General features: G+C 42.2%; 1 protein-coding gene across 1 annotated transcript in view; it reads right to left on the reverse strand.

Moving 5' to 3' along the window:
- LOC136862812 (metabotropic glutamate receptor 5) overlaps positions 1-8,771 on the reverse strand; it is a 302,293-nt gene extending 293,522 nt beyond the window's left edge. Inside the window, exon 1 of the mRNA XM_067139072.2 lies at positions 8,652-8,771. The gene's annotated coding sequence lies outside the window, so the exon portion shown is untranslated. The remainder of the gene's footprint in view (positions 1-8,651) is intronic.
- Positions 8,772-11,831: the final 3,060 nt, after the last annotated feature.

The raw sequence follows: 11,831 nt of genomic DNA on the forward strand, positions 1-11,831 counted from the left end.
CCAGCACGCTCGTCCAAACTAGGGAATGAACAATATTAACTTGTTAATTTATGCAATGTGTTGAATGAAATAGGAAACATTTTAAAACACTAGTTAGCAGATCGGAGGAGGTAATGCTTTCTTCAGCAAAATGTCCTGTAATGCTCTTAGATTTGCAATCTTTCTTGGAATGATGATGCCGCAATCAGCCCTCTTGAACATATACTCCAGTTCGACCAAAGTCCACTTAAACTGCATTACAGATTTCTAGATACATCACAGTGTGATGTGAGCCTATTAGTAGCATCTGGTTTTATGATGTAGGCCTAACCCCTTGCCGCAATGAAGCACAGGCAATGATCAAGATGATGGGGTTCCCCCCGGTTGACCAATTAACTCTCACGTAATGGGTGCAGACATTTTGCTGGTACAGGCTAGACACATTGCACACGCACAGTTTTTTTTACTGCGAACGAATTATGTAATGCGCATTAAACATATTGTATATAGAATGTCAAATCTTAGTATTTAAACTCAGACGAGTGTATGTATACAGCATATTTTGGATGCAATTGGTTGGCCCCTAAAAGTCAAGACTTATAATAAAAAAATCTTAAATATCTGCGTGGCGGCTTCCGGTTCTGTGGGCCTCGGGTTCGATTCCAGACTGGTCCAGGAATTTCAGCAACGTCTGGTTAAATCCTGTTCAGCGTGAATTCTTAAGATGCACATCTTCATTCACACACAATACACTACACTGCCAACAACCGCAGAAACGCATAATAGTGAATACATCCTCCACGTAGGATTAGCATCAATAAAGGCCTAAAGATCTAACTTAGTTCCAGACGAAACGTCTACAGGAAGTAGGAATTTCAGTTCGACTACATCCTCTCAGGAATCACAGATTACACTTCAATGTAAAATTTTACATTATTTCGTTAAAAATGAAACCTTAGGGATGCATATTAAGTACTCATCCCGCAGGCTAGTTTGATACTCAACAGCTGTTATAAACTACTGACACTGAACGTGTACCCATGCGGCAGCTTCTGATCCCAAAACTTGGCCCGCCCTAGTGATAATGAGGGTTATCATTTGGTCCGTCCTGGTGATAATGAAGGTCATCAGTCGGTTTCTTTCCTCTGGACATAAGGGGCGCGTGTCGTTTAAAAGGCAAGTGAGCGCTGTCGGGAGCAAGGCTGTTATATTTTGCGTCGATTATTTAAACATGTTAGCATTTCATTTATTCTTAACACAATATACATATAAAAACCTGATCATGAACCATAGCACAAACCAATATCGCAGAATATTTTGTTTCGTGCATAACCCATTCAGTGGTCGCAGATGTTAGAAGAAAGAAAGAAAGAAAGAAAGAAAGAAAGAAAGAAAGAAAGAAAGAAAAAACAGAAGGAATTGGCGAATGGTCAGTAGACATCTTTTTAAAAAATATACTGGCTTATATGAATGGATATCCTTCACACTGAATATCAGATAGCGAGGTATTCCTAAAACATGTTCACGGTGAGAATGAGTACTAGTTTATTGTTTCACAGGATAACTTTTAGTATCTAAACGATTGTATTAGTTTTCCTTCGTACAGCTTTACAGTAGATGGCCTTGGCGTCACATGTTTGAAGAATACCTCGCTATTCAGTGTGAAGAATATTAATTCACATAAGTCAGTATTTTGTTAAAAATTGTCTATTGGCCATTAATGAGCCAAGTGGCATTGTCACTGGCTTCAAACGAAGGTAATCGTAGATCGAATCCCGGCCAGTGCAGGGATATTTTTGAAATACGAAGTCACGCCCTAGTGGTTCGGAATCCACGTAAAACTGTCTCTGATCACGACGTCAACAGTCACGTAAAACTATAAGCTTGCTTGCTTTTTTGACCTTTAATGACATGTAATGGTTTTCCTTTTGGCTATTTATTTTACGCCGTGCCGACTCAGACAGGTCTTATGGCGACAAAGGGATGAGAAAGGGTTAGGACTGGGAAGGTAGCGGTCGTGGCCGGCAGACACAATCCCACCATTTTCCTAATATGACACTGGGAAACCATGACCGGGCGAGATGGCCGTGTGGTTAGTGGCGGGCAGCTGTGAGCTTGCATCCGGGAGACAGTGGGTTCGAACCCCACAGTCGGCAGCCCTGAAGATGGTTTTCCGTGGTTTCCCATTTTCGCACCAGGCAAGTGCTTGGGCTGTAACTTAAATAAGGCCACGGCCGATTCCTTCCTACTCCTACTACTTTCGTACCCCATCGCCGCCGTAAGACGTCTCTGTGTCGGTGCAACGTAAAGAAAATTCTAAAAAAAAGGAAACCATGAAAAATCTTCAGGACTTTCGACAGTGAGGCTCGAAATCTCAATCTCTTAAATGCAAGCTTATAGCTACGTGATCCGAACTCCGCAGCCAACTTGCTCATCATCTTAGAAGTAAACAGAATAAACCAACAGCAGCTTATTGCTTTGTAGAAGAAATATACAGCAATTTTCATTTGTTACCTTCTACATGTTTTAAATTCCTTACAAAGATGTAGTTCAGTGTTTCATAGCTTACTGTTATGAAAAATAAATGGAGTGGCCTACTGTCATTGGAATGGTATCCTGTCGAAATAAATAAATAAATAAATAAATAAATAAATAAATAAATAAATAAATAAATAAATAAATAAATAAATCCAACACAGTATAGGAACCAATAGGCTATATTGAAGCCACCAGAAATCTAGATGAAATTAACAGATGCTTAACTGAGTTGAACGTAAGTGATAAAACAGAGGATATGAAGAACAGGCACGGTGAGTGTGTCACCAAGGAACTCAGAAATAAATTACGAGAATATGAATTTGAGAAATGGTGCCAGGTGAGAAGCAAAGGTCAGGGAGTGTGACTGTACAAGGAGTTCCCTCCAGCAAACCGCTGGGTTAAAAACCACGATGGCCTTTCTAGCACGGAGTGGAGAGATGCGCTGAAAATGACATGTAACGTTGCACATGTAAGAGCTATACCGGGAAGGTCCCTTGATAGCAACCGCTGCAGAAGATGTAGTGAGACTGAAACATTACCTCACATCTTGGGTTCCTGTGCCTTCGGTGACGCACTTCCAAACACCAGACATCACATCAGGTCGTCCATAGCACGGACACTTCGTGAGAAAGGATTTCAAGTGGGTGAGGAAGTCCATGGCATTGGTGTAAATGGCAGCACGAGAAGGATAGATATGATCGCCGTTAAATGGAAGAAAGAATATATACTAGACCCCACAATAAGGTTTGAAACGCACTCCAACCAACCAGACGAAGTGAACCGAGAAAAAGTCTGTCTATCTGCCTACAGTGCACGTATTATAAGAATAAATACGAGCTGGACGACGTAGAAGTGAGGGGTCCCATGATGGGTGCAAGAGGGATAGTACCTAAGATAACGATAGAGCTCATGAAGACTTTCAACATCAGTACCAAGGAGTTCATCGACTGGGGTCTGAAAGCGCGCAGGGGTTCTCTTTTGATACTTAAGACACCACTGACTGAGACATAATTTAATCATATTTTTATTTCTGAATGAAATTGTTTTTGTGTATTCTTTGTCTTAGACAGCCTCCAAGTGGAGGAAGATATTGAAAAAAAGAGTTGAATTGTTTGACTATTGTTGCTACATTACTTCTTTGTCAGCAGCCCCGTGTATTAAGCGTGACTGTGTGTGTTGTTGGGGAGAGTGATAACTTGTGTGGTTGAGGTGGCGGTACCAATTCATGTATTTGTAATTAACTGGGGCGGAAATTGGGAGGGGAGCAGCCCCAGCCTATACATTATAAACCATCCCGGCAAGCACCAGAATTTTGCTAGTGGCTTTACGTCGCACCGACACAGATAGGTCTTATGGCGACGATGGGATAGGAAAGGCATAGGAATTGGAAGGAAGCGGCCGTGGCCTTAATTTGGCCAGCATTTGCCTGGTGTTAAAATGGGAAACCACGGAAAACCATCTTCAGGGCTGCCGACAGTGGGGTTCGAACCCACTCTCTCCCGGATGCAAGCTCACAGCCCCGTGCCCACCAGAATTTGAAGAGGGAACTACGGAAAGCCACTTTTAAGACTGTCCATGAAAAACTGTAACCTCCTTCGCTTCTCAGTTGTGTTACCTGCGACTGATACATCTGTTTCCAGACCATCAAATCCTTCAAGATATGAGGTATATTTCTAGAAGGATTTGACAGTCTGGAATTTTATTCCTAAGAAGAGCTTTTAACAGGATTACTACTTAAATAAGGTAATCACATTTCACTGATGTGGTTCGAGATCGAACTCTCGACCTCAAATTTAGAATTTACTTGTCAAAAAACACAACCGGATAAGTAAGGATATTACCGGGAAATATTGTGTGGTGGGGTACGTCACGGATATCAGACAATGGCCAGTCTACACGCCAACAACGTCAAGAGCAGATCAGGCAAATCCATCTCTAGTTCGCAGGAGCCGTACGTTCGCTCTGCTAGTTATGAAGATGTGCTCGTGCAGCTACAACGAGGAGAGACGTTCGCCATTCTCTGCGGTTGTACGAGGGAAATTTAGCCTTCTCCCTGGTTGTGGAATCAAGATTTTAGTTTACTCGTAAAGGAAATGATTGGCTTGACAGGCTTAGCGCTGCAACATAGTCTCAGGTAGGCATCTGGGGGTAGTTTGACAAAGTAATCAATTTAAAAATAATTACCTGGAACACACAACTTGGTGATCCTTAGAGGGAATGGCTAGTTGCTTTACGTCGCACCGACACAGATAGGTCTTATGGCGACGATGGGGCAGGGAAGGGCTAGGAGTGGGAAGGAAGCGGCCGTGGCCTTAATTAAGGTACAGCCCCAGCATTTGCCTGGTGTGAAAATGGGAAACCACGGAAAACCATTTTCAGGGCTGTCGACAGTGGGGTTCGAACCTACTATCTCCCGAATACTGGATACTGGCCGCACTTAAGCGACTGCAGCTATCGAGCTCGGTAGAGGAAATGGAATCCAGCTGAAAACCAAAGGCATATATCCACTGCCAACTGTAAACAATGACTAAAATCTGGCCCGCGTAAAACTATACATACTGACCTGGCGTGCTATACACTGACCGTTACTGTCTTTACCTGCATTAACTGACTGTTTGTATCCAGGCTCAGAGTTCGACATTTGGTGAAATAGACAATTTCTACGAGGGACAGAGTGGGACTGTTAAATTTTGACGGGATTTTAGTTATTTAATTACTATAGTATTGCAATCAGATGCTTAATCTCTCCACATAACTATCGCTTTGTCATTAAAGCATTAATAGCATCAACTGTTAAATGGTTGGGTTTTTTTTGTTTTTTTTAAGATGTCTAGAGTTTGTTCATCTGCGTTTAGCATTAGCTCCACGAAGATAAATTTACAGTGCCACTATTGAGAGTTAAACCGTTCTGTCATTCTCGCTAACAAAGAAAACCTTTCTTCCACATCAGACCTTTTTTTTTTTTTTTTTTTTTTGTGCAGCCCAGTGCAGTTGAAAACTAGATCTCCATTACTGCGAGAAAATAAATTAATTCTTCCACAGTGGGACATTTAAACGTCCCCAAAGTTTTTGAGGACATGGTGGAACAAAATGCCTAAAAGCAGGATCGTCCCGCCGAATTTGGAACATCTCGTCAGTTTAGTCTATAAAAACTTTTCTCAAGCTTACCTCAGGCATATGTGGGGTCGCTTTACGGGAAAGAGAACTGGGTGGACTCAGGCTATCTAATACGTTAGAAGTAACAGGCATGAAAGTAGCGACAATGATTGCTGATTTTTTTTTTTTTTTTTTTTTTGCTATTGGCTTTACGTCGCACCGACACAGATAGGTCTTATGGCGACGATGGGACAGGAAAGGGCTAGGACTGGGAAGGAAGCGGCCGTGACCTTAATTAAGTTACAGCCCCAGCATTTGCCTGGTGTGAAAATGGGAAACCACGGAAAACCATCTTCAGGGCTGCCGACAGTGGGGTTCGAACCCACTATCTCCCGAATACTGGATACTGGCCGCACTTAAGCGACTGCAGCTATCGAGCTCGGTAATGATTGATGATACAAGCAGGTGAAAACAATGGCACGAAGGTACTCGGAATGACGAGAGTAAAGGCTAAGTTAGGAATGAACTTGATGGATGAAACTGTACACATAAATCGGCTTCGGTGTTGGAGTCATGTGAGGCGAATGGAGGAGGATACGTTACCTAGGAGAATAATGGACCCTTTTATCGAGAGTAAAATAAGTAGAGGGAGACCAAGACGACGATGGTCAGACTCAGTTTCTAATTAATAAACTATCTCCCGGATGCAAACTCACAGCTGCGCGCCCCTAACCGCACGGCCAACGTGCCAGTTCCATAGATATTATCATATATACAGTTACGTAAAACTACAACCCTACATATATGTAGGCTAATTATTATGTCAGCACTGATCATCTAAAATCATGAAATTAAGAATTTCATAAATGAGTCGGAGAACTCAAAGACGCTCCGAGATAGACTCATTGTTAACTGCGGAATCTTTGATGTACGGGATAAGTATTAATAATAATAATAATAATAATAATAATAATAATAATAATAATAATAATAATAATAATAATAATAATAATATTTGCTTTACGTCCCACTAACTACTGTTACGGTCTTCGGAGACGCCGAGGTGCCGGAATTTAGTCCCACAGGAGTTCTTTTACGTGCCAGTAAATCTACCGATACGAGGCTGTCGTATTTGAGCACCTTCAAATACCACCGGACTGAGCCAGGATCGGACCTGCCAAGTTGGGGTTAGAAGGCCAGCGCCTTAACCGTCTGAGTCACTCAGCCCAGCAGGATAAGTATTTGGAAACAGTGGCAATCCATTCGACCAACAAATTCACCTGACTTCCGGTTTTTCCTGTCATATTTCACTCCAGCAACACTCTCCAATATAATTTCATTTCATCTGTCATTCATTAATCATTGCCCCAGAGGAGTGTGACAGACTTCAGCAGCCGGCACAATTCCTATCCTCGCCGCTAGATGGGGCCTTCATTCATTCCATTCCTGACCAGGTCGAATGACTGGAAACAGGCTGTGGATTTTTCGTATACCTGACTGAACTACAACCAGTGACCCACTACAGTAGTCGCGTACTATTCAAACAGAATGTCATTTCAACGCGTAAAGAAGAGAGAACAGCAACGGGGAAGAGGAATGTGTTCAAGTACCAGCAGAAATGTCGACGTGTGAGAAATAAGAAGAACGAAGGAACATATGAGAAATTCAAATAACTTGGCTATTAGTCAATAATATAAGATAATAGCAAAAAGTATCGATAACACAATAGCCACCACCACAAATACACAAACCCATCTTGAAATGTTCCTTGTTCTAAAATGCGGATCCGTTTTCAGTCACAATAGCCCCAGAAACGTTTATAACTAGAGCCCCGTAGTTAGGCAAAATGCCTTTTTAGTCGGGTGTTTATATCAAAGTATCAAATAGAGACAAGCATGTTTCCATACGTTTGGGAATAGTAAAACCGGTTTTTATTTCGCCTATTTTACGGGAGCTGCCGTTGCCTATTTGATAGTTTAATGCCTTTTTTTTTGCCACTTTTGAGTTGTTGTGGGTATTTATTAAAATTAGAAAACGAAATATGATTCCAGTGTACTGTGTTAATAATAATACAGAAGGCAATTTCATTTTTACTTAATAGATAAAAAATAACACACAAACTATATTTTATTATTATACAAATCTCTACTGAAAAATCACTTCACAAGACAAATGGTCGAGAGGGTTGCCGTGTCCCATTCCCACTACGTAAGACTAAGGGGTGGTGGTGATTATTACTTTAAGAGAAAAAAACAACTTGGCCACCATCTTTTATTAACACTAATCAGAAGGAAAATGGAAGATGCCTGACACTTTGAAAAATGAAGATATCGGCAAAAGAAAGAGAAAGACCACGGAGGGCGTGAAAATGAAAAGCTCCCTAAGCTTCGAAAACCTAATACCTTCGGGTTCGGAAAAGAACAAGAGTTGATAAAGGGAGTTCGGGTATGAAAGATAAGAGCGAGGAATCTGATGCCAGACTCAGCTAGGGAACCGTGGTCTCCAACCCACACTCCCAAGCTGAGAGCCCCTCGTCCCCCTTTTAGTCGCCTCTTACGGCGAGGAGGGGATTCTATCACCCCCACCCACAGTGGGACGTAAGATTAAGTACTAATACGAGATGCAGATGTGCATTACGTAGCTTACATTAAACCATATTTATTATTTTAGTGCCCATTTCTGTCATTATAAATGCCTAAATTGTAGGTGGTTATTTGCCTGTCTATTTTAGCCAAAATAAATGCCTGAACTTCCGGGCTCTATTTATAACATTCTTTGAAATAAATTTCCTCGAAGACTGGGTTATAAAACCGATAAAATTACGTTCCTTAATATTGAGCGAACAAAGCTCTAATTATTAAACGGTGGATTCTTGATGTACGGGACAAGAGGCACAACCCAGCTCCCAAAGTTGTAGTAGACCTATTCAATTTAACAATTTACTGAACTGTCATTTACAATGAAAAAAAAAAAAAGGTATATTTACAAACAGTCAAGATCTAAAATTAACAAAGTTTAGCGAATATTTTTTCACTTACCTTTATACTTTTTACAGCTTTTGGAATACAAACTTCTGAACGTAAAAGAATCACGCGCGAAGAGGCTTCGCCCACAACGAACAGCTACACACACAAACACCTTCCAGCAATACAGTCGAGCCGCTTCTGAGCGCAGCGCATCACGGACACGACTGTCGCGCCGCATGGTTCATAAAGCTACTCCACCGCTCCAACGGCAGAGCTCACAACTAAAGTACGACATAATACCTGATATCGGTGCCGTCACTCACCTAGATCAAATCCTGGATGGCCGATAAAGCATTCACCATTATCGAGTGAATTGTCTCGAAATCCACAAGGGGTGAAGGAGTAAAACTATATTACATTAATCTATTAGTTATAAATTTATTTAATCTGTTTACACTCCAGGGTTGGTTTTTCTCCCAGACTCAGCGAGGGATCCCACCTCTACCGCCTCAAGAGCAGTATCCTAGAGCAACTGGGGTAGAGGACTAGTTTTTTTTTGTTGCCATTTTTGCATTGCGTCGACACAGATAGGTCTTATGGCGACGATGGGATAGAAAAGGCCTAGGAATGGGAAGGAAGCGGCCGTGGCCTTAATTAAGGTACAGCCCCAGCATTTGCTTGGTGTGAAAATGGGAAACCACGGAAAACCATCTTCAGGGCTGCCGACAATGGGATTCGAACCTACTATCTCCCGCATGCAAGCTCACAGCTGCGCGCTCCTAACCGCACGGCCAACTCGCCCGGTAGGGGACTAGTACTTGTCCAGGTGGTCTCACCTACTATGCTGTTTGAAGTTTGGTAAGGATAGGCTTGGCTACGCGTGGACGGCTCACGTGGCTATGAGCTAGCATTCCAGAGATTGTGGGTTCGAGTCCCACCGTTGGCAGGCCTGAAGATAGCCTTCCGCGCTTTTACCTTTTCATACTAGACAATTGTCAGGACTGTACCACGGCCGTTGCCTTTCCAATCCTGACTTTCTCCTTTTTCACGTCGTTGAAAATCTTCAGACAAACAAAACAAAACAAAAGGAAACCGGGGCGCAGTAGCCATTTAAGTACCTTGGCCTGCCAAGATGACTGCTGCCCAGTCACTGGGCCCGCAGAAACTGGAGTACCACGTGGTCAGCATGACGACATCCTCAGCCGTATTGTTTAGATTTCTTGACAGGGTTCGCTGCATTTCGTATCAGACAACTCCTCAGCTGTTCTCATGAGGCCGAGTAAACCCCATTCTAGCTCTCAGTCCGGAATCGAGTTGGAAACCGAACTTGGGCCGTCCGGATAAGGGGCAGGTACCCTACCCTACAACACAGGGCTGCCACTGAAAATATTCAGGCCAGGTTAAACAGGTGAAGAAAGAAATCCATCTAGGTTTAAAGGTGGTTATCTTGCATGGGCGATAGATGATAGTGGTTCCCCACTTTTGGTCATATAACACACTTAATGACAAGCACCACTGTGACGAATTGCCGAAAAATGTAGAGTTCATCCAGTTTTTACATTATTTTCAGGTGTCCAAAGAAACAGGCGATATTCGAGGAACTGCAGATCTGCAGGTCTCGAATCTCCTGCTGCCGGATTTCATTCCATACAATGCCTTGTTCCACTGTGATACAGTTCTCACTACAGGTTTGAGATCGGAATGTTAACGATTTCTGCGTTTGATCAGCAGTGGATTTATAAAGTCTGCTGAAATGAAGGATGGTCGAATTCCCACAAGAAACCCTTGGCTTTTTTTCTAATTTGGTGTTTATGGAGAAAGTATAATTCGGCACAGAATTTGAAAGCACAATAAATCAGTTGTTTTGAGCACTTGATAATGTTGCTCGAGATTCTATCGAGTTGTTTTCCTAGTTCTCAAAGTTTAAATTTAGAAAAGTAAACTCGTGACCCTTGTATTTCTCGAGGTAGTGCAGCTCTTTTTAGACACACCCTCAATGGAAGTGAGCTGCATGTACCTTTTTAACAACATTCCAAACTTACATTTCTGGAATTGAACCCGGATCTTCGAGGACAGCAGTTAGTAAGATCAGGCATAATACCATGATATGTGTTCGAAGAGTTGATGAACAGATTGAAAACTAAATTCACTGAAGAAAAATACTGAATAATTGAGGAAATACGACCCATTCATTTTCACCGAATGAAATCTTAGATAAGCTATAGCTATGGGAGTGATGTTAGGCACCATGAAGATACAATAATACTAGCCAGCCTGGTACTGTATCTACTGCATTTAAATGGTGTAATATTTTTTTTTTTTTCAATTTGCAGGATGGTACTTGGAATGAGGAGATAAAGGCTAATTTAGGAATGAACTTGATGGATGAAGCTGTATGCATAAACCGGCTTCGGTGGTGGGGTCATGTGAGGCGAATGGAGGAGGATAGGTTTTCTAGGAGAATAATGGACTCGGCTGTGGAGGGTAAGAGAAGTAGAGGTAGACCAAGACGACGATGGTTAGACTCGGTTTCTAACGATTTAAATATAAGAGGTATAGAACTAAATGAGGCCACAACACTAGTTGCAAATCGAGGATTGTGGCGACATTTAGTAACTTCTCAGAGGCTTGCAGACTGAACGCTGAAAGGCACAACAGTCTATAATGATAATGTATGTATGTATGTATGTTGCTTTACGTCGCACCGACTCAGATAGGTCTTATGGTGACGATGGGAGAGGAAAAGACCAGGAATGGGAAGGAAGCGGCCATGGCCTTAATTAAGGTACAGCCCCCAGCATTTGCCTGGTGTGAAAATGGGAAACCACGGAAAACCATCTTCAGGGCTGCCAACATTGGGGTTCGAACCCACTATCTCTCGAATACAAGCTCACAGCTGCGCGACCCTAACCGCACGCCCAACTTGTTCGGTAGATAGTTTTTTTGAATGACAACTATTAATTCAAAATTAAAAATACATTGAATTGCAACAGCCACACTGGAGGCACTGGTATTGTTAATCTGGACATACAAAAGGAAGCGCAATATTACTATGTTTTTGATTTTTACAGTATGCCTTACGTCGCACCGATACAGATAATTCGTATGGCGACGATCAGATAGGAAGTAAGAAGAAAACTGGCGTGACCTTAATTAAGCATTTGCCCGGTGTGAAAATGGGAAACCACCGAAAATCATGTTAAGGGCTGCCGATAGTGGGGTTCGAACCCACTCTCTCCCGAATGCAAGCTG

Source organism: Anabrus simplex, chromosome 2 (genome assembly GCF_040414725.1).
Source record: "Anabrus simplex isolate iqAnaSimp1 chromosome 2, ASM4041472v1, whole genome shotgun sequence".
In the NCBI taxonomy this organism is placed as follows: Eukaryota; Metazoa; Arthropoda; class Insecta; order Orthoptera; family Tettigoniidae; genus Anabrus; species Anabrus simplex.